We start from the raw sequence: 24,447 nt of genomic DNA on the forward strand, positions 1-24,447 counted from the left end.
TCACCAAAGACACTAAAGTAAGATGATGTTCCTATTGCCAGTTTACCACTCTGAGCGTGTTCTGGTCTTCTTCCCTTTTTGTCAGTGTCCAGCTGTGTCCTGATCCTAGTGTTTCCACCCAAGTCCATTTTGCCCATAGCTGCCAGATTAAAATCTAGTGTGTATCCTCTGCCCATCCCTAACCCCTAATCAAAGCAGTTAACTCTTAATGATCTACAACCTCAAATTCTTTGCCAAAGCATGGCTTTTTATTTCCTCCCTGTGTGGTGGACTGTACCTCTGCCTGATGAACCCTCACTGCCAATACTCCTTAGATGCACATGTAATCCTTTTCTGGAAAGTAGCTTTCCGATATCCCCATCAAAACTCTTACTTCTTCCACCATATCCTTGGATGATTCTCTACTGACAATAGCCTCTACTTAAAGTCCAGCACTTTCTTGTTTAATGCTATGCTTCCTTGTTTTGGCCACTGTCTCATTGATATTCATATCTGTGGGTTGAACTTAGGACTTTCTTTTTTTTTTTAAAAGACATTTTTTCCCCTTTTCCCCTCAGTCCACTCATTAAAGATTTGTTGACTGACTGGTGCAAGGAGCCATGACCATATAGGGTGTAGCCATGAAAGGTCAACTTCTAGAAATATGCAGATGGTCAAGAGATGTGTTAAATAAGAGTGGATGTTATATAACTCTAATTATTCTTCACTTGACTGCATGGAGGTTTGCTATGATAATCCCTCTATTCAATTTTTTGTCATGTCTTTTCTTGAGGGTACACCATTCTTATTCACTGATAGCGTCTTTTATTCAAAGGATAATAGATGAGACTATTAATTTACAATAAGTACTAGAAAACTTCTGCATGGATTAACTGGAATTCCAGAAGACTAAGCAGTTTATTTATACAATGAGAGCAACAGAGAAGCTCTTGCTTTGTGCCCATAATCTTTGCCACTTAGTGTGATTGTGCATATTTTATCTGTTGGAACAAAAGCCTATTGTTTTTGTCTTTTCCTCTAGGCTTTGAGTCCAGGTTAGGTCTGCTCACAGGGTGGAAGATAAGGGCAAGCATGCCATCATCTCCAGCTGTGCAAGGCTTTCTAAAGAGCAAGCTCTTGTTTTTCACTGTGGGAAGAAGCCTGTAAGAAGAGCAGATTTGAAGAAAATTTCTAAGATTCCTCCTTGAAGCAAATTTGAAGAAAACCTAAGGCAGTGGTTCTCAAACTTTACTGTGCATCAGAATCCCTGGAAGTGATATTCAGGTGGTTGGCCCCATCCCCAGAGTTCAGGTGGTTGGCCCCATCCCCAGAGTTTCAAATTCACAGGGTTCTGGGGTGGGCTTGAGAACATGCATTTGTAACTAGTTTCCCTGGTGACACAGCTGCTTTTGCTGGTTCAGGGACACACTTTGGGAACCACTGGCCTAAAATGACTTCTGTCAACTGACTCTGATGCTTCTCTGTGCCTGAACTCACTCGTGGTCAGTGAGGAGACAGGAGTGGTGCTGGTTTGGGGCTGAACACTCCTTAGCCGCCGATAAGAAAGGGGAACACCTAATTCAGCTTCCTCAATGAAGGAATCCCTTTTATGACAGCGTACCTATAATAGGCTCTGTATTTGCCTCCTCATTTGTGTCCTCTCTCTTTAGATGTTTCCCTGTGGTGGGCCTGGACACACCAGGAGGGTTGATGAAAACTCAAGGTGGTGAGTATATATTTAGGGTATTGCCTGGTGAGACTTCAGGATATAGCCAAAAGGGAAGAAAGCCATCCCTTCTTTGCTATTACTGAAACTGGATTTTTTAAGAGCAGGAATTCTATCTTACTAGCATCATATATGGCACATGAGATGTCCACGAATCTGAAATGTACTCTGGCTGATGTGTCACAGGTCCCAACTCTGAAAAGAACATGACGCTATTTACAAATAAATTTGGAGCACTGTGAGAAACCTCCAAAGAGTTATTTCATTCCCTGTTGATTGACTGAAGGTAGAGTTGTATGAAAAACATAAAACAGAAGGTAAGTCTTTCCCATGGGTGGGAATTCAACAAACCTGTAGTTCAGTCATGTGGTCACCATGCTCCAGGCTTGCTCTCACTGACCACAATTTCATGTATGGACCAAAGTGTCACTCGGTGAAATAGGACTCATTTCTTTCATAGAGAAATGGGAGTTCTCCAATAATAAAGCCATGGCCTTGTAGACTACTGAGGTCCAGTGTGACATGTTGACTGACATGGTTACTGCCATCAGGAGAACTGCAAGCACTTTGTGTTGCAGAGACTTCAAAACACATGCACTCCAATGCCATTTCTTGGCTCCCCCAGCTTCTTTATGCCTTCCAGTGAGAGGAATTTAGAGCTGTGCCAATGGAGAGGACAGATCATATTGCCTCTTCCCATTCTGACTACAAAAGATTCTTCCTTACATGTCACTTTATAGCTCCCACTACTGGGTCTCAGTTGTATTTATTAGATAAATAATAGAACCTTTCTAAACCCTCCTTTATTTATTTATTTTTTTTAATTTTTTTTAAATTTATTTTTTATTGGTGTTCAATTTACTAACATACAGAATAACCCCCAGTGCCCGTCACCCATTCACTCCCACCCCCCGCCCTCCTCCCCTTCTACCACCCCTAGTTCGTTTCCCAGAGTTAGCAGTCTTTACGTTCTGTCTCCCTTTCTGATATTTCCCACACATTTCTTCTCCCTTCCCTTATATTCCCTTTCACTATTATTTATATTCCCCAAATGAATGAGAACATATAATTAAACCCTCCTTTATATTAAAATACCAGGATACCTAAAAACTACTCTCTTGCCTCCCCACTCCCAAGTGTTTTCTAGGGGAAACATCCCCAATTGCTTCATCTGTTTTTTACTTTACACAGTTTGGACTTGCCTATCATCCTGATTACTTCTTTCTGAATGTGACTGAGTTGGGTTATATCCCTTTTAAGTTGAAATGAAAAGAGATAGTAGTGAAATAAACCTTCTCCTGGAAAACACTCTCGTCATTAATCAGAAGCTCTACTCTAAGACATTATTCACTTTAGAATAGCAAGATATTGAAAGTGTTCAAGAGTTCTCTAATCAGGGGACATTGCTGCCCCATGGAAGGGTTAGCACACATTAGGGATATTCACTATTTTAGGTTGATGACTAAAGGCCCTCCGCGAATGGGCTATGGCTCTGTCACACATGCTGGAGGGCAGGGAAATGAGGACAGCTTGAAGCATCGCGGGTCACTACTGTATTTCTTCTGTCTTTTTCTTCAAAGCTTTCCCATACATCTCTTCCTGATATTTATCTTTTCTAGATTGCGAGCTTAACATTAAAGCTGGTATCTCCCAGTGAAAAGGTGTATATTTTAGCTTAGCATTAAAGCTGGTATCTCCCAGTGAAAAGGTGTGGGTTTCCAAGGGTACCTGCTGTCCTTGAGGCAGGCTGGAGTTCTCAAAGACTACTTATAAATTACATGGTCTATTTGGAGGAAAACACAAACTATTGTTAGATTAATCCACCCTAAACTTAGAGCTTGTGTCTAACCTATAGATGTTTACGGAATTCAAGACAAAACGAAAATAGCTAGTCAACAGCAAGTTTGAGAGATTGGAAGACAGCATCTAATTCTTGAGCATTCTTAGACACGATGTGGGTGTAACTGTCAGGATTAGAAACTTGCTTCCAAGCAAGGGTTATGAAGTCAATTCTTCTTCTTTGTGTCTACTTTAATGGCTCAGCTATCAGAAGTCAAACAATATGGATTTACATCTTCTTTGTAAGCATTAAATACACCCACTCCAAAGTCAAAGATCCCAACCAATTTACTTTGAAAAATACACCACTGAAGGATGATTCAAGAGCTCAACAAAATGCTGTTTTTACCAGGGATCTTTTCACCATTGGGACAAATTATTTGCCCTGACCCACACTAGCTGTATTTCTTTGATCCCAGACTTTGGTATTAAAACAGTCAAATGGGCATGTTTAGCATTGGATATATATCCGAAGACTATGGTGTGCTTAACCTACCAGTGTACTTTCCTCTTGGGCATGGAGCTGAACTATGATCCAGCTACCATTGCAGCTAGGTGAGGCCACAGAATATGGGCAGAAGTGACATTACTTACAGGCCTGGATCATTAAAAATTGCCTGTGTATGGTCCCTGTATGGCATTAGCCAATTAGGTTTACAAGAATGAGAAATAACCTTCTATTTTGCTAAGCTGCTGAGATTTAGGGATTTTCTATTACAATAGCTATCTAATTAATACAGTCTACATGGCCTCACCGAGGACCACATTTAATGACATATTATAGCAAATGAATAACAGCATCTATTATTTATAAAGTGCATACTTTGTGTTGGACATTATTCTAGGAACTTTACATTATCACATTAATCCTCATAACATCTCTGGGGTAGACACTATTATTTTCATTTTATAGATAGGCAAACCAAGAGCTTAAAGTGGATCACAGTCACATAATTAGTGTAATGGATTATATAATTGTCCCCAATTATTGGCTTCCCTCTTCATAAGAAGATTATATGTCTGCACCTGCTGCTATATGTAGGGGCCTCAGTGTGGGAGAAATATGCCTCTCCATCTCATTGGCCATTGGCATTGGTGTGATATGTGAGTTGTTTTTGGTTCACGGACTGTGAGTAGATAACTTGGGCCATCCCTCAGCAGGATTTTTTAAGAGTCATTGCTTAATTTGGCACTCTCATTTACCTCTGACATGAGCATGGAATGCCCCAGATCAGACTGGTCTCTCAGCTTGGATCCCAGAATGAAGAAGATACAGGAGTGCATAGCCATAGCTGTACAGCGAAGGTATGTAGCTTGATGGAGAAATAAACCTTTGTTTTGTAAGCCACTGAGATGTTGAGATTGCTGTTACTGCACCAAAGCTAGTAAAAGCTGACTAATACCTAGAGCTTAATGCAAATGCAGTTAGTTAGATGCCAGAGCCTGTGCTCTTCATCACTGAATAACACCTCCCAAGCACAATGTCACATTCACACACATTCCCGTTGGATGATATGAGGAAAATTTAAGCATCATCAAAAAAAAAAATCAGTTTCATCCTAGGTAGGAAGAAAGTGGATGCCTATAAATTTAAAGAGGAAACTGCAACAGCATCAGGATTCAAACTTTATTTATAGATTTGTCTCTCACATTGCATATAATATGTTCAGTTTTAGTGCCACAAAACAATTGTTGGCAAGGATATGCATCTTTATCCATAGATTCACTTGCTGGTTAATTTCGTAAAGTGTTCACACTAGAAGTCATGTCTCTATGACTAGGAATATGACTGGTGATAAATATCAATCAAAATCTATTCACTAAAAGAACCACCAATACTGTATGGTCTCTGGTTCTAAGCACAGCTATAGAGAGAAAATGTGAAATATGAGACTGAAGGAGTTTAGGGGCTTACTGTGATAGATAAATCTATAAAGACATGAATTAAAGAGCTGTTTGTTTAAAATGTGGGGTTAACTTCATACATTGTAATTAGAAAAGTTGATTGATGGCCTTAATGCACCTGGAAAAGATAAAGATTTGAATGGTCACTTAACATGATGCAAAATCATTCTCTCAAGGTTTGCTTGAATAACTATTCAGTGCAGTAATAAATACATAAATATCTACAATTGATTAGCAGGTATCGTTAGATCAAGGCTACAGACAGTTTAGGGAATACTTAATATTCTTTTTAAGATGACATTGTCCTTAGAGCATAGGGTCTTAGATGGCAGCATGTAAAAATTGTGAATGCACTTCTTCCTATGGATACACCAAATCTACAGCTACTTATGGACCATTTCTCTTTTTTTAAAAAAAAAATTTATTCATTTATTCATGAAACGCAGAGACAGAGAGAGAGAGAGAGAGAGAGAGAGAGAGAGAAAGGAAGAGGCAGAGGGAGAAACAGGCTCCCCATGGAGCAGGGAGCCCAATGAGAGGCTGGATCACAGGACCCTAGATCAGGATGCTTAAAGGACTGAGCCACCCAGGCGCCCCTGAATCATTTCCCTTTGAAAAAAATCTGAAAACTAGGTGAACGTCTCTCCACAACAAAGAATAAAAGAACCACATTAAGATGCGAAAAGAAGCAGAAACACAGTCTTGAAAGAAACCCCACCCCTGGTGCAGCAATACAGGTGCTTCTTTTTGAGTGAGAAGATGGTGCCTCACATCAGGTACCCTGGCCTCTGGGATCTGTACCCAAAAGACGAGCCTTCAGAATGTCTGGGTTGAGCTGATGTCTGCAAGTCCCAAAGTGCTATAAGGAAACTGAGATTCCCCACATGGAGGGCTAGAGTATGGTCTCAATCACCCAGACCCAGCAAAAAAGCAGTAGTTTGAAAAGCACCTAGATATGTGTGAGGGAGATTCATATGCTTATCTGGAGGCATCTGCTAGAAGGGCAGGCAGGGCACAGTTGAGACGTTCACAGGAAATGAAGGTGCTGGTAGACACCATTATTGCACACGCTACCTACCCTGTCAGTACAGGCAAGTGACCTTAGACATGGCGCCCTCCAATTAGCTTGTTTGGAAGGGCAGGGTGAGCCCCTGTGTTGCTTCCTGAGATTGGATAGTGCAGCAATAACAGCACTCACCTGCTCCCTGGCTGGGAGTGGCAGCACTGGTGGTCATAGCATTCTCCTACTCCTAGCCTAAAGGTGATGTGTGCACCCAGACAAGGCATTTTCTTACTGCACTACTGAAGCCCACAGTCATGTGTAGACAAGACATTTTCCCACTACCTTTCTGAAGCCATTGAGCTTGCTCTGTCCAGTACAATCTCCAATGCCCTTGCTAAAGCCAGAAGACACATTCAGCCCATACAGGGGACACTCCTTGATTGCCTGGCTCTGGTGGCTAAAAAGAATTGGCATTCCAGAGCTCCACAGGACTGTAATAAGTAGATAACTCTTGGCAGGCCACCACCCCAGGACACTGCACAGACAGCAGACAAATATAACCTCAGTCCTCCTGTGAAAAGAGCCTATTTACTGAAGCCTGGAGCTTCAGTCTGAGGGACAGGCTTCAGGTTTCCTACACATCAAGAAGCTAAAGAGGTACACCCACGGAATAAAAGTAGGGAGACACCACCCTTATGCACCCCCTTGACCTACCTATAGCTTAAAGAGACTTCCTGGAAAGAAGCTTATACACTTGTCTGCAGGCCCAATTTTTGCCACTGTTGCCCAGGGGAGACCTCCAGATCTTGCTTGCAGCCCCACAAGACTGTATATATTTGCATATTGCAAAAACCACTATCTGAGGATCTGGCTTTCAATCATCCTTAAGTAGATGTTAAACAGATTCCTCCCCTCAGAACACTGACGAGTCTTGGCACAGCCTCAGCAATAGGGGCATATCAATAATAACTCAGGCACTTTAGACAATCACAAAGTTTCAAGAAACACCCAAGAGCTAGGACAAGGTTGAACAAGATTTATCACCTATACAAGGTCTCTCCTTCAAACCTGAGAGAGATAACTTTTTGGCCTAATATATAGAAACAAACATAGTCAAGCAAAATGAGGAAACAGAAATATCAATGTTATTCAGATTTGAAGGACAGATATAGAGTTTACTAAATAAGCAAACATTAAAGAAGTTCATCACTAGTAAAGCAGCTTTATAAGAAATATTAAAGATATTTCTTGGGTGCCTGGGTGGCTCAGTTGGTTAAGTGGCTGCCTTTGGCTCAGGTCATGATCTCAGGTACTGGGATTGAGCCCCCTAATCCCTGCTTAGCGGGGAACCTGCTTCTCCTTCTTCCTCTGGCCCTCCCCCAAATTGCTAGTGTGCGTGCTCTCTTTCTCTCTCATGTAGGTGCTCTTTCTCAAATAAATAAATAAAATCTTTTTTTTAAAAAAGAGATTTCTTTAAGTTGAAAAGAAATGGCACTAATAATAAGAAAATATATGAAAGTAAAAATCTCACTGGAAAAATTAAATATATAGTAAAGGTAGTGGATTAATCACTTATGAAGGTACCAAGAAGGTTAAAAGACAAAAGTGGTGAAGTTAACTAAGACTACAATAAAGTTTAAGGGATACATAAAGTAAAAAGATATAAAAGTGACATCAAAAACAAAACAAAGACAGGAAATAAAAATGTAGAGTTCTGGATTGTGTTCAAATTTAAATTACTATCAACTTAAAATAGACTGTTTCATATATAGTATGACATATGTGAACTTCATGGTAACCACAAACCAAAAACTTACAGTAAACATACAAAAGAAAATGAGAAATGAATCCAAGCATAATGATAAAGAAAGTCATCAAATTGGGATGCCTGGGTGGCTCGGTGGTTGAGCATCTGCCTATGTTTCAGGGCACGATCCTGGGGTCCTGAGATCAAGTCCCACATCAGGATCTCCACAGGGAGCCTGTTTCACTCTCTGTCTATGTCTCTGCCTCTCTCTCTGTGTCTCCAATGAATAAATAAATTCTAAAAATCTTTAAAAAAAAAGAAAGTCATCAAACTATGAAGGAAGACAGAAAGAGAAAAAAGAAACAGAAGGGAACTACAAACACAACCAGAAAACAATGGACAAAAATTGCAGTAAGTACACACCTGTCAATAATTACTTTAAATATGAATGAACTAAATTCTCCAATCAAAAGACATAAAGTGATTGTTGAAGGGATTAAAAAAAGATATCTATATGCTACCTCTAAGAAATTCACTTCTGAAATAAGGACACAAACTGACTGAAAACAAAGAGATGAAGAAAGGTATTTCATAAAAATGGAAATGAAAAGAAAGCTGGTATAGCTGTACTTATATCAGACAAAGACATAAAAGACAAAGAGAGGCACTGCGTAATGAAACAAGTCAATTCAGCAAGAAGATATAGCACTTATAAATATATACATGCACTCAACTTAGGAGCATAAAAACAAATAAAGCAAATATTAACCAACCTAAAGGTAGAAATTGACAGCAATACCATAGTAGGCAATTTTAACATTCCACTTATATCAATGTATATATAATTCATCTAGACAGAAAATAAATCAGAAAACATTGATCTTAAATGGCCCATCAGACCAAATGGACTTAATAGATATAGACAAGAGCAATTCCATCCAAAAACAACAGAATACTTTCTCCACAAGTGTTCATGGAACATTCTCCAGACTAGATCACATATTAGGTCCCCAAAATAAGTCTTAATAAATACAAGAAGACTGAAATAATAGCAAGTATTTTTTTCCAACCACAATAATATGAAACTAAAAATCAATTACAAGAAGAAAGCTGAAAAATATATAAATACATAAAGGTTAAACAACATGTTATTGAACAACTACTGGGTCACAGAAGATGCCAAAGGAGAAATCCAAAAATACCTGGAAGCAAATGGAAATAGAAATATGACATACAAAAATCTATGAGATGTAGTGGCGGCAATTCTAAGAGGTAAATTCATAGCAATATAGGCCTATCTCAAGAAACAAGAGAAATCTCAAATAAACAATTTATATTTCCTTCCACAGAAACTAGAAAAAGATGAACAAAAAAAGCCTAAAGTTTGTAAAAGGGAGGAAATAATAACGATTAGAATGGAAATAAATGGAATTGAAACTAAAAAGATAATTTAAAAAAATCAGTGAAACTACGAGCTGGTTCTTTGAAAACACAAACTGACAAATCTCTAGATAGATTCACCAAGAAAGAAAGAGAGGGCTCAAATAAATAAAGTCAGAAATATAAGAGAAGTTATAACATACACCGCAGAAATGCTAAGGATCATAAGAGACTACTAGAAACAATTATACATCAACAAATTGAAAAACCTGGAAGAAATGATGACACTTTTAGAAACTTATAATCTTCCAAGACTAAATTGTGAAGAAATAGAAAATCTGAAGAGACTACTTACTGTAAGGAGAGTAAATCAATACTTAAAAACCTCCCAACAAACACAAATGCAAGACCAATTTCACTAGTGAACTCTACCAAACATTCAAATAAGATTTAATACCTATCCTCAAACTCTTCCAAAAAATCATTTTACAAGGCCAGTGTTACCCTGATACCTAAACCAGAGAAGAACACTACAAAAAAAAAGAAAATTATAGGCCAATATCCCTGATGAATGTATAAGAAAAATCCTTAAAAAATTAGCAAACCAAACTCAACAATACATCAAAAGGATCATACACCAAGATCAAGTGGGATTTATTCCAGGGATACAACAATGGTTCAACACCTGCAAATTGATCAATGTGATATACCACATCTGCAAAATGAAGGATAAAGTCATATGATCATCTTAATAGATGCAGAAAAAACCATTTGATGAAACTCAACAACTACCTATGATAAAAAATCTCAACAAAGTGAGTATAGAGGAAATGTGCTTCAACTTAATAAAATCCTTGGGAATAAACTTAATCAACAAGATGAAAGACTTGTACACTGAAAACTGTAAGACATTGTTGAAAGAAATTAAAAAGGAATAAATACGTGCAAAGATATTCCATGCTCATGAATTAGAAGAATTCATATTGTCAAAATGTTCATACTACCCAAAGTAACCTACAGATTCAATGCAATTCCAACCAAAATTCTAATGACATTTTTCACAGAACTAGAACAAATAATTCTAAAATTTGTATGAAAGCACGAAAGACCTCAAATAGTTACAATGATCTAGGGAAAAAAGAACAAAGCTGGAGGTGTCATCCTTCCTGATTTCAAATTATTCTACAAATCTATACTAATCAAAATAGTCTGGTATTGGCATAAAAATAGACATATAGATCAATAGAACAGAATAGAGAGCCTAGAAATAAGCCCATATGTATGTGGCCAATTTATAACAAAAGAGGCAAGAATATACAATGGGAAATGGATAGTCTCTTCAATAAGGTGTTGGGAAAACTGAACAGCTATATGTAAAAGAACAAAATTGGACCACTATCTTATAACACATATAAAAATCAATTCAAATTGAATTAGAAACTTGAATTTAAGACCTGAAACCATAAAACTCCTAGAAAACATAGGCCAAAGTTTCTTGACACTGGTCTAAGCAATATTTTTTGGATCTGTCTCCAAAAGTAAGGAAAAATAAAAGCAGAAACAAACAATGGGACTGTATCAAATTAAAAAGCTTATGCACAGTGAAGGAAACCTTCAGCAAAATGAAAAGGCAACCTACTGAATGGGAGAAGATATTTGAAAGTCACCTATCCAATAAGAGGCTAACAACCAAAATATATTTGAAAACTTATATAGCTTAATACTAAAAAACCATCTGATTAAAAAATTAGCAGAGGATCCGAATAGTCTTTTTTCCAAAGAAGACATACAGATGGCCAACATGTGCATGAAGAAGGGGTCAGTATCACTAATCATCAGGGAAATGCAAATCGAAACCACAATGAAATATCACTTCGTGCCAGCCAAGATGTCTGGAATCAATAAGACAAGAAATAATTAGTGTTGGTAAGGATGTGGAAAAAAGAGAACTCTTGTGCTTTGTTGTAGGATTGCAAATTGGTGCAGCCACTGTGGAAAGTAGTACAGAGGTTCCTCAAAGAAGGAAAAATAGAACTACCATAAGATCCAGCAATTCCAGTGATGCCTGGGTGGCTCAGTGGTTGAGCCTCTGCCTTCGGCTCAGGGCGTGATCCTGGAGTTGCAGCATCGAGTTCTACATTGGGCTCCCTGTGAGGAGCCTGCTTCTCCCTCTGCTTACGTTCTGCCTTCTCTCTGTGTCTCTCAAATGAATAAATAAATAAATAAAATCTTTAAAAAAAGAGAGATCCAGCACTTCCACTACTGGATATCTATTTGAAAAATCAAAAGCTCTAATTTGAAAAGACATATGCACCCTTTCGTTCACTGCAGCATTATTGACTACAGCAGAGATATGGAAACAACCTAAGTGCCCACTGGTAAATGAATGAATACAGAAGATGTGGTGAATGAATACGATGGAATACTACTTAGCCATAAAAAAAGAATGAAATCTTATCATTTGCAACAACATGGATGGATCTTCAGTGTATTATGCTAAGCAAAATTAGACAGAGAAAGACAAATACCATGTGATTTCACTTATATGTGGAATCTAAGAAATAAAACCAACAAAACCCTGTCACATAGATACAGAGAACAGATTGGTGGTTGCAGGAGGTGGGGGTGGTTGGTTGGAATGAACTGGGTGAAAGGGATTAAGAAATACACACTTCCACTTATAAAGTAAAGAAGTCATGGTTGTGTAACATACAGCATAAGGAATATAGTCAATAACACTGTAACTGGACTTACTGTGGTGACCACTGCACGATGCATACAAATGTCAAGGAACTATGTTGTATGCCTGAACCTAATATAATATTGTACTTCAATTATACCTTAAATTTAAAAAAAAGATGACATTCTCCTTTATTTGAGGGAAATAACTGTGTGTTATCAATAAGTGCTAGTAAAATAACATCTAGTATGTGTATATCCTTGTACTTTGTCAGAGGCGAGTCAGAATACCATTAGAACACTAACTACAATTATGATGATCTCTTCTTTACATAGGATCCTAATTATTTCTAGAACTAATTATTTAGAATACATTTTAAAATGTATCATCTCAAATGACTGCATTTTATTTTTTTAAATCTCCCTACACACTCAAACTACAGCTAGAAAGAAAAACCTTAATTTAAACAAGTGTCTTGATGATTTTTCGACTTAATTACCAATTTCCCTTTAATTGATATTACCAAATTTAATAATTCTGAAAAAATTCAGAGTGAATCATTTCTCTCTTGATATTTAAAATGACACTTGAAAATAAAGGAAAGAAACAATAAATGCTATCTCAATAAGGTATAAATCCAAAGTTGTTACATTTAGACATCTCAGTTCCATAAACCTTGAAGTCTTGATACAATGAGTTAAAAAACAAACAAACAAAACCCTTGCTTTCAAAAGTGCCATTACTTTAATGCTAGTAAAAATATAGTAGCCTTAAATGCTAACCTTTTTCCGTAGCTTCCTTCCCCTTGTTCTGATTCTCTCTGGTTTCTTTACCTTGTTAATCTACATATTGCTTATATATCATTTGTTTAAGGAAGAATTATTGAAAAAGAGCTTCACCTTACCTACTTGCCCATTTTGATAAAGAGGCTTTATCTTATTTTCATGAAGATTCACATAATCAAGATTTAACCCTCGAGAAAAGCAACACTTTCGACCTATGAAAATCAGTGAATGGAGTTATGCTTCGAGAAGGGTATATTATTTATTTTCAATTGCCAATAAATTTTTTCTATTGCTTATTAAATAGCTCTTCTGATGTCTTATTTTCTTTTATTCTGTAAAGCAGAGATAGTTTGTAAAAAGATGGGAGGGGTGATTTGAGAGTGAATTAAAACATTTCTACATATTCAAAGGAAACAGCCTATGTATTAAATAAAGACCCAGGTCATCAAAGTTAATATATATTATTTGCTGATGTTTAGGAAACACCAGGGTAAGATGTTAAAATTATTTTTAAAAATATTATTAAAAAGCTCCAAGTTCTCAGGGATACATTTTAAGTCTTCTTAACAAATCTTACTTGAAATGGGTAGACCAATTATTTCAGAATATGCCATTGACTGCCATCAGGGCATAATGATGTTTTGCCCACCAATTAGCCACCCAGGAAGAAAGCAAGTCCTAGTTGGATAAATTAGCACCAAATATATGAACACAGATTCTATCAGAATTAAGATAATTGATTGAACAATTTCCTATATCTAGGTCATTTACATTCCCATCTTTTGTTTTAAATTCATGAGATAAATTGAGCTTTAGAACTCACAAATACATTACTTTATAAATGATCTTTTAAGTAAAATGATCTATATTCTTGTATGGCTGTATCTTCATAACTAATTTCTACATCTTTTCTGCTGATAATATCAGATGGAGCAAAGCCACGGTACAGTTGCTTTAAGTCCTAACAGTGCTCCACTAACCACTTCTCTCTACTTTAGGTAGCAACTCTTTTACGAATTAAACCATGGATAAACTTATCAACACCCATCAAGAATCGAAATGGAAGAAATTAGTGTAACATCTCATCTTTTGATCAGGTTTGGAATAGATTGCTTCTGCCTTCAGTAGAGATCACGATAAACAAAAAACAAAAACCGGAAGGTATAAACGCATTGCTTTAACCAAGTCCTAAGTGCACGCATTATCATCTTTAGAAAGCAGTGGCATGCCCACAGTTGGAAAGTCCAGCAAAGAAAATCAGGATTCATCTCATTTACCTTCATAGACAACAAACCAGAACCAGCTCAATACTGAACACACCTAAGGGCATCCTCAAAAGCAGCTCAGCGTATTGTAAAGGCATTATCACTACCTCTAACCAATTGTCAAACTTTGGGCTCTGCAATTCAAACTGTGCCTTGCAACCCCTGGATGTGACTCGGAAAAGCGGTCTATTAGAAATATGACTGCCATCTTCCTCTACTATTTTTCCTAAACCATTATTGGGGGGTGTGAGGATCTATGGCCAGAGATGGGGGCAGCAGCATAGAGACCAGCTTTGCCCCAGGTGAAGGCATTATGGCAAGAGAGACTTACCTGTTTTCTCTCAGTGAGTGCTGAAATGGAGCTCGAGTGATAATAAATCCTCCCCTCTTGCACAGTTTCTTCCTTGTTTCTATTAAGAGAAGTAACTCCCTCTCTCTGTTTCCTATGCCCTACAACCTTGGAAATGTAGCTACCCTGCCCACATGCTGGCTTAAAGACACAGTTACTGCTTCTCATCTCACGAGCACACTCTCCTCCCTTTCCTGGAGCTCACCAGCTCTTTTTTTAGAAAAGTCTGTCAGGTCTGTACTAAGAGTATTTTATTTCTCTACCCTCTAGGATCTCAGGACCCCTAACAGGATTTAGTTAACCAGTGTCTTACTGACAGCGTGCTCTCACAGTCTTTCTGTCATCTAAACCTGACAAAAAGTGTAGAGGACAGTGAGAGGGTAAGAAATGAATGGATACTTTTGAAACCAAAGGGACGTGGCTGAAACTAGGCAACTCTCATCAGAGACTGGTCCTGTGTGTGTGTCTGTGTGTCTGTGCAGGCGTGCGCCTTGCCCCTCTGCTCCACTGAGGACAGGATCATTCTCCATTCTCAGTTCAGCTTGAATCTTTTGCTGTTTCAGTGTTCTTGATTTTGAATAGTTACTCTGATGCACCGCCATGCGTGAAATGGATGATTTGCAAGCTTCTCTGTCCCACGCAATTCCGTGGATAATCAGATATCCAGATTCTGCACGGGCAGGGGAATCGCTCCTTTATAGAAAGTGATCGCTTCTGTCACCAAAGGAGCTTAACAGCATCAGCAGGGGCCGCCAACTGGGAGGTGGGAACCTGGCGCCTGTGCTCTGGCCTTGGTGCTGAATCCAGAACCTGCTGCCTTAACCATCTCAGTGGCCTCTGGGCAACTTTGGGAGGTTTGGGTGGTTGCTGGCCAGTTCAAGAAGCCCCCTTGTGGGTTGTCGGCAGGAACTTGGGCAGAGCTGATACCATGGGACCTTCCACAGGATACCTGGCTGGCTTGTTTCTTTACCTGAAGCTGGGAAAGTTTTGTCCAACGTGGGTTTTTTTTTTTCTTTTTTTTTCTTTTCTTTTTTTTTTTTTTTTTGGTAACTGGAGCTGCCTTCTCCCCTCCCACCTGGGTCGCCATGGAGACTCAGCTTTTTCTTTCTCCAGGCAAAATGGGCGAAGCTTAGTTAGCTGTACCCTGACTATAGCAAGACCCTTTTTCTTTCTATTCAGCTCCTGGGCATCCCCTTCTGCTTTTCAGCGTAAGAAAGGTAAGCAGGGTGAGGAGCTAGTAGGGATGTGGCATTTCACCCTATATGGTGGGGGCTCCCCAGTACCATCAGACTTTGGATAAAAGCAAGCAGAAGACACTCTAAACACATAATCAATCTCCAACTCCCAAACACTTGAGTTCCCCCCCCCTTCTCTCTCTCTCTCTCTCTCTCTTCCTTTTTTGGGAGTGGAGGCGGGATTCTTTGGAAAATTCTGGTATTTTGTTTCTCCATTAACCTCACCCCATTTCTGGGGCTTTTTCTATTAACACGTTTCCTCCTTAAGAGTTTCTCCATATTGAGGCTGGTACAAGAGATATACCTGTGGATCGACTCAAGGTTTTATTGGGTTTGGGGAATACTAATGTTAATTCTGTTAAAAACTAATCCAAGCTTAATGTCTTGATGCAAATGAAAATATACCCAGGAGGAAGCAAGTCGGGATTCATCCAACCCCCTAAATGCCAGAAACATCTCATTTTATCTGAAGGGTTTCTTTTTTCCTTCCAATTACAAAACAATTCAGTTTACTTCTAGGGAGAGCTTCCTATTCACTATTTGTAGCCATCATATCACATCCCTGGTTTTACTGATAGATAACAGTTAGGAGTCATTGTTTCCCATTTTCTGCCTGTTTCTCCCCACCGCTCACTTTTTCCTTTTCCTCCTTCTCTTGCTCCCTGTCTCGGTCTCTGTCACTCTCCTCTATGCAAAGAAGAACAAGGATACAGCTTTCCATAAAGACAATGGGCTTTTCCCAACTGTAAATGACTACACCACAAGCCGCCCCTGCCAGTTAGATCAGTGCATTTCTTCTTTGCCAACGTCTGTTGAAATGATGTCTGCAATAACTGACTGGGTTTCTCTGAGCCCAGGGCATGCAGACCCCTCCTCTCCCCGCCCCCCTTGCGAGTTTTCAGTTGCTAATGAAAACCGTATGAAACAGATTTCCCTTCTGTTATGTAACCGGCTTCTCCCTCGCCTTTCCCCAGACTTGGGCATCATGTTTCTCATCAGCGTGGAGCATGCAGCGGCGGCGGAGACTGGGGAGGGGGAGGTGGGGACCCGAGGGCACGGAACGTTTTGCCCAGATTGATGCCAGCTTCTCGCCTTCGAGCAACTCAGCGCACCGCTTACCTTGCTGCGGACAGGGTGGTTTCACTCAATCATGATCTCCTCTCTTGGAACGGAGCAAGATTTAATAATTCACTACACGATGGATGGTGAGGGGAGAAAATTTTTTTTTTAAAAAGAGAGAAAAAAAAAAGGAAAAAGAAAAGGAAAGAAAAACTGGAATCAGATGGTCCAATTTCACATCAGCCCCGAGAGGCTGTTAGGAGGCTCCATTCTCGTGGCGGTGCATCCAGCTCTGGGTCTGGCTTCCCGGTTCCCGCGGATCCCCACCCCTCCACCCGCCCAACCTCTCCGGCCAGGTGCGGCCGTCTGCAAACTGGCTCCCTCTGGCCGCGAGCGGAGAGGCGGGCTGGGCGCGGGGTCAAAGGAGGGGCGGAGGGGTGTGCGTCGGGCAGGGATGCGGGCGGCAGACCCGGCGGAGGGAAGGGTTCGGAAACGGCAGGAGTGGAGGAAAAAATAAAATAAAATAAAATCCCGGCTGGGAGAAAAGTGATGGGCCACGCAGGGAGACGTCATGAAAGCCGCAGATTCAATGAATGCTCCTCGATTCCAGCGGACGGGCTGAGTCCCGCTGGCCGCGCACGAACCGGCGCCGCTCCGCGGATAAGAGCGAGCGCAGCGCCGCGCGCTGGAGAGAAGCGGCCACACAGCGCGTTCCGGAGCGGCGGGGGAGGGGGGAGGGGGGAGGGAGGAGGGGGGAGGGACACTCCACCCTGACCCCTCCCCAAACCCCAGCCCGCGAGGAAGCCACGGGAGCCAGTCCCCAGCGCTCCAAAACGAAGCTGCAAACGTGGGGGGCGCTCCAGGCTGGGGGGACCTTTTGGATTTAGCCTCCGGTTCCCACCTTTCCTTCTCTGTCACTAAGTGAGTTATTCCTGGAGAAGAGCCTGGACAGCAGCAAAGAGCCGAAGCTCGGGACTTAGGAGAGCAGGAGAAAGAGGAGGGTCTTGTCTCGGTGGCCCTCTGGGCTGCAGTCAAGGAGTCAGCCTGCGCGCGGGAGCTGGAGCGCGCACCGGGGCGCATGGCCGGGGCGCATGGCCGGGGAGGGGTGAGGGAGAGGGGCTGCGCCCCCGCCGGGTCTTCGCGGTGTCCCTCGGAAGCCCACCCCGCTGCTTGGTTCTGTCTGCCCTGGCCACAGCACCCGGCATCACCGCTGCTGCTCCATCCCACCCCACCTGGATGCGCATCGGAGACAAACAAAGGGACTGTGACCTTTGTCATGCGTAACCCGACTTGCCTTCCAAGTTGACTTTGTCAGGGTTTGGATAATTGCCCACTGGATCCCATCCTTTGATTTTTTAACTTGCTCTGTGTTGTTATCCCAGGGATCACCTCACCACGCTCCCCTCTGCACCCTCTCTTTTTTTCTTAGGGTCATGGCAAACACTACTTGTTCCCATGTTTCCAAAGCTTTTCCACAATTTGCTTCTGTGTCTGTAAGCTCCACTCTTTTATGCCATCTTTTCTTTCCCCAGGGATAAATCGATAGGCAGCTAAAGGTTTTTAAGAGCAATAAATACCATTGGCTAATAATTTTGTAAGGACAGTTTCATATCTGGCTAGTCTTTTGCTACTTCGTAAAGTAGTTTTCCTCTCATAAGACACAGCATTTCTACCTCCAAGATGACCCCACCATTCCAGAGAAAGGATTGGTCGAGACCTCTTACTTCCAAGATCTTTTTATGTATTCTAATTACACAGCACTTCAGCCCTCAAGAATGCTGTCGGTTTTCTAAAAATGTCTTTTGTGTGCAGAGGTGTTTGTCTGAATTTGCATCCAGGGTTTATCTACAAATCAACCCTGCCAACCCTGCACACAGCCCATGAGCTCGTATTTGTTGCTGATTTTCCCTGAGAGGTTGTGATCTCACTTGCGCTTACTTCTGAGTCACATATTCTGTAGAGAGAAGCTATTAGGATGTGTAATACGTGATTTTTATGCTCCATAGTGCTTACTGGATCTAGTCATTGCGTTAGAGATACGATAAACAAAGAACAAGTGGACTCAGCAATCCCTGAGGAATCCCTGAGTAAGTATGCAAGATGCAGGAATTTGGTGGAAACAGCCCTGGAGCCTTAAAAGAACAACTCACTCTGACTGTTGTTGCCTAAAGAGTATTCTATTTAATCTGTAAAGATGCTCTGGATGTGCCTGCTAATTTTGACTATATACGTTTCTACCAATGCAAGGATTTCACAAGATTTATTTCTTACAAGACATCAGACTAAGTAAGTCAGTCAAGAGAGAATAATAACCTATTTTTTTTTCCTTTGAACATTGAAAACTCTCCTAACTTGAAACTGGCCAGAGTGCTGTGGGGTGCAGCTCTTTCTGAATGGTGCAAGAGCTCTTTCTGAATGGTACCAACTTGTGTTAGCATGGCATGGGATTTGACCAAAGCCAGAGACGAGAGCAATTGGTTTAACTGAATTCATTTATTCCTGAGAGATCTCAGGCAGTGATTGTCACTGGTGTAAATAAGAGGAGTCTCAGTGGCACCTGAAAATCAGGCAAGCTGTGCTTTCCAGCCACACGTTGTAGCTCCTCTGAGTTTCCAAGAGCCCTGTCAGGGGCTGTGTTCAGCCTGTCTGGAATCTCACTTAAAAATCTATTTTATTATTTCAGATGAAGCCAAGGCCTCAGGGTGGGGGGCGTTGGGTGAGTGCCAAGGGGGGTTTCCAAGCCTTAGGTCCTTCTGCCTCTGGGGAGGTCAGTACTCCAAAGCTGATGAAGAAGGTGCCTTCTAGGATTGATTGATTCTTTTATAGGGATGAGGTTGGATTCTCCCCCACGCATCCAACTGTAATGGAGTCTTATTAGCCAGCAGAATTGGCAAACTGAATTATCCCGACTGGGTGTCATTTGCTTGTGTAATCTTGTTTTTCTCCATTATTGATTGCGGCAATTTACAACCCAATCTAGCTCCCTCTCCTGTGTGTAGATCTGGCCCTGCTTTGGACAGGCTGACACCAGAACTGTGGTGGGTGGTGGTTTCTCTGGTCTTTCTCTTGTCTTGCTTTGTCTGAAGTCTGCTTGTTGGATATTGAAGGCTTTAGGCTGCTTTGGGCCCCAGTTTCTCTTCATTTCCCCACCTACCAACCCCCCACCCCGAAACCCAAGACTAAAAACATCTTTAAAGTCCAGAGATGGGTGTATAATTTCCAAATAATTTATTTTAACTATAAAGGAACATTTTAAAGAGTATCAAGAAAGGAATTTAAGAATTATTCTGTTCTACAGCTCTACTTCCAATGGACTAGATCGATTCCATCCGTATTTCTTATTGAGGGACTGTCCAAAAAGAGCTATTGTATTTCCTGTTTGGATTTTGATGGTAAATTTGAGACACATTTTTTTCTTGTTGTTTGGGTATTTTTTTTTCATTTTGTTTTGTTTGGAAATACATTCCTTTTTTTGTTCAAGTTTTTATTTAAAGTCTAGTTGGTTAACATATAGTGTAATATTGATTTCAGAAGTAGGACTTAGTGATTCATCACTTACATATAACACCCAGAGCTCATCACAAGTGCTCTCCCTAACACCCATCACCCATTTAGCCCATCTCCCACCCACCAACCCTCCAGCAATCCTCAGCTTGTAGAGACACATTCTTTTTTTTTGTTTTTGTTTTTGTTTTAAATTATTTATTTATTTGGGATGCCTGGGTGGCTCAGCAGTGAAGCATCTGCCTTTGGCTCAGGACGTGATCCCAGAGTCCCGGGATCAAGTCCCACATTGGACTTTCTGCATGGAGCCTACTTCTCCCTCTGCCTATGTCTCTGCCTCTCTCTCTCTCTCTCTTTCTCTCTGTGTATGTCTCTCATGAATAAAAAAATAAAATCTTTTAAAAAAAGATTATTTATTTATTTGCGAGAGAGAGAGAGAGAGAAACGTGTGCACAAGAGGGGGCTGGTGAGAAGCAGAGGGAGAGAGAAAAGCAGATTCCATACTAAACACAGAGCCTGTCATGGGGCTTGATCCCATTACCCCAAGATTCTGACCTGAGCTGAAATCAAGAGTCTGATGCTTAACCAACTGAGCCACCCAGGCGCCACTGTGCAGATACATTCTTGATAAATATCTCCAGGTGTAAGAAATTAAGTGCCTTTGCTACGAAGGGAGTTTCAGATGGTTTTACCTCTGAGGGATTTTAGTGCTGATCTTTAGCACTTTCACCCTCCACTTAATCAATTATTGCTTCTCTTGCTTGGATAGACTTTCATCTCCTATACATTTCCTACAGTTACTTTCCTTCCTTACTTTGGAATTCCATTCACTATCCCTATTAATCTTAAATTGTAAGGGCTTATAAGTATTTCAAAATTATGCATTTTATGTTTTTGTTCTGTGGCTTGATAAATGAGTCCAATCTAAAGGTTGATTTGATAAATTCTTTCTTATATAATGTTTTATTAGTTCATCATTTAGTAGGTATCATGCCTTTTAATCACAGTGTCTCCCCCAAGGAATTCATTAAAATGCAATTTGAAAAAGTCATAATAGCTTCAAATATAATATTTCAAAAGACCACGGGAGGTGATGATTACAAACAATTGCATAAATTAGTCTTTCTGTACCTCTTACTGGAAATAATTTTAATTAACATGAAGTCTGTGCAACATAAACATTAAGGACCAAAACAAAAAACTTGAATTTGTAAGATGCTCTTTCTGTAGTTATCCATGTGCTAAAATGCCCAGATTCTTTGTTTTACGTTTTTGTTTCTGTTTTAACTGACACTCTTAGCAAGAAGGCTATGAGTTGGAAAGAATGAGATAAAGTTCTTTCTTTTGTATACTACTGCAACTCTCTGTGTGTCATTTCCTACAGTCATGCTGGACACAAAGCAGAACTGGACTTTGTTTACTCTCAGTAATGGTGGGGCTCCAGCCTAGCTTTCACAGCTTCCATGGCTCTCCCAACTGGGCCTTCCCAGCCTTCTTTCCCAGAGATACAACCCAGAGTCCAGTTCCAAATTCCAGATCAGCCTTGGTGGTCTTAAGCAAGATTTATATATTGAAGCAGTCTTGGCCCCCAGCGCCCATGCCAAGTGATGGGCTTTATCATTTTATCTGTAAAATGGTGTTGCAGGTTGGGTTCTTTGGGAAGCAGACTCTGAAATGCACTTTAGTGTGCTGAATGTTTTAGGGATATTTCTCAGAATGTTATGTACATGAGGTCAATACCTATGAAAGAGAAGGTAAGGAAGTGTGAGTGAGAAGCAGGGCTGACCTCAGTCTTGGCACATCCCACCTAGAGCTCCAAAGATAAAGCATTGGAATTGTCCTGTATTAAGCCAAGACAGCCCCCACTGGATCGGTCCCTGGATAGGAGCCGCTTGGGAAGGGCATGACTTTGGGCAAGGAGGCTTTATTTAGGTAGTCTGTATCTGGTGGCTAAAAACTGCCTGCTTATAGCCTTCTAGCAGTTAGGTCAGTAAGCTGTCTCTTGAGGGAGGATCTTAGTGACACATCTCTGCAGCTACCCAAAATGGGGATAATAGCATTACATATTGTATAGGGTTCCTGTGACTATTATATGACGTATTATATGACACAATCTATATAAAAAGTGGAGCCCACAGTCTGGCATATAGTAGCTGCTTAATAAATGCCGGCTATTTATTAATCAATGATGCTTGTCATTTTTATGATTAAACAAACTCCGAATTGTGTGCTTTTACATACTTCCAGATCTGTATCCATGCAGTTTCAAGTCCCCTTCCAAGTACTAGAAAAATACTGAAAATACTTCTTGTCTCTGAGTAGCTAACAAGTCCAATTCCTGAATCAATTACCATGGTTGGGAGGATGTTATGCTAGACTTGGCCTGTTGGCACCCAGCATCCATTTCTACCATTTTCTGGTACCCTGATTTGGGACTAGGGCACCTTAATTCATGTTCAAAGAGAGATTTAATGTCAGACTGGAGGTAAAGACATTTCCGAGAATGGGAAGAACCCAAGGCTCTGGCATCAGCTGCTTTTCCTCCCATCTGAAAGGGAAGGGGTCTAGGGAGGAATAAATGTTTAGTATATGATATATATTTAATTCTCTAATTATACTGTATATCATTCTCTAATCACACAAGGAAGTTAGGTTCTCTCTTTATGAGAAACAATGGTAAGAATGATCTTTTTGTAGTCTCATAGGAGACGCTGGTAATCAGACAGTGGTTTGCTTTTCCTTGTTATGCAATTCTCACCACTCAGTGATGTATTTAGGTAATTCTTTCCTCTTCTTTTCTCTTTATTTGGAACTAAAGTGGGAGAAATGGAGTAGAGAGTCAGTAAAAATTCCAAAGTCCACAAGGAAAATAAACATCCCAGCCTGGAAGGTACAGTGATGCTGAAGTTTAGCTTGGGATCCCTGAAATTGATTGCTGGTGGCAAACAAAGAAGGGCAGATCTCATTTGCAGCCTCAAGTCCCCGGAGCTGTTGTCACTCCTTGTATTCATCTGCTGACTCAAGACCCACGGAGCAGTAGGAAAAAGAACACTGGTAAAAAAAAAAAAAAAAAAAAAAAAAAAAAAGACAACATAAAGGTGATAAAACCACAGACTATACAGAATGTTGAAGTCACCTCACAGATTATTTGATCTGTGTTTAATCCATGAGCCTTTCTCTGACCCCAACCCAGAGTCCCGAGGCTGCCTCTACCACCCAAACACTTGTGATTCATTGCCACTTTGCAGCTCTTAGATCTGCTTCTTTTTGACCAAGTCCAAGTCTCTAACATCTACTCTTAGCTTGTTTCTTACCTTTGACCCTCCCAGAATAATTTCCCTTCTTCTCAAAGCTATCCGTTCTCAAGTTTGATCCTATTGACTCATTCTTTCTGGTTCCTTATTCTCAGTCTGTCTCATGCATTAAAGAGATTATTTATAGTACCATAAATGTGACAGGCACAAACTTATTCCCCATAGAGTTATATGATCCTTTCCAAACAAATATAATTCAGGGAAGAAATATGATACAAGATAATAAGATAATGGGGTAGAGTCTTGTCCAAACGTTTCACTAGTAACAAGATAATAATAAAGCCTTTAGAAATTTCAGGGATCTTGGGAAAATTACTTAGCTTTTTGGCCCTCTAAAACAGGAATCATTATAATACCTTGTATTAGTTTTCTATTGCTGCATAACAAATAACTACAAACTTAGTAGCTTAAAAAATATCCATTTGTTAACTCTTAGTCCTATAGGTCCAAAGTCCAGCAGGGCATAGTTGGGTTCCCTGCCTATGGTATCACAATGTGGAAATCAAGCCATCAGCCAGGCTGAGCTCTAGTCTGGGAAAAAAAATCTACTTCCAAGCTTACTCTTGCTATTGGCAGAATTTGCTTTCTTGAGGTTGTAAGACTGAGGTCCCCATTTACTTATTGTCTGTTAGCAGGAGATTCTCCTTTGCTCCTAGAGGCTTCTTATATTCCTTGTC

At 40.4% G+C, this 24,447-nt stretch overlaps 1 protein-coding gene across 1 annotated transcript in view; it reads right to left on the reverse strand.

Annotated features, from left to right (window-relative positions):
* The window catches only part of KCNJ6 (potassium inwardly rectifying channel subfamily J member 6), a 270,134-nt gene extending 252,517 nt beyond the window's left edge, over positions 1-17,617 (reverse strand). Inside the window, exon 1 of the mRNA XM_025449708.3 lies at positions 17,013-17,617. The gene's annotated coding sequence lies outside the window, so the exon portion shown is untranslated. The remainder of the gene's footprint in view (positions 1-17,012) is intronic.
* Between the last annotated feature and the right edge of the window lie 6,830 nt (positions 17,618-24,447).

The sequence above is a fragment of the Canis lupus genome, chromosome 31, assembly GCF_003254725.2.
Source record: "Canis lupus dingo isolate Sandy chromosome 31, ASM325472v2, whole genome shotgun sequence".
Classification (NCBI taxonomy): Eukaryota; Metazoa; Chordata; class Mammalia; order Carnivora; family Canidae; genus Canis; species Canis lupus.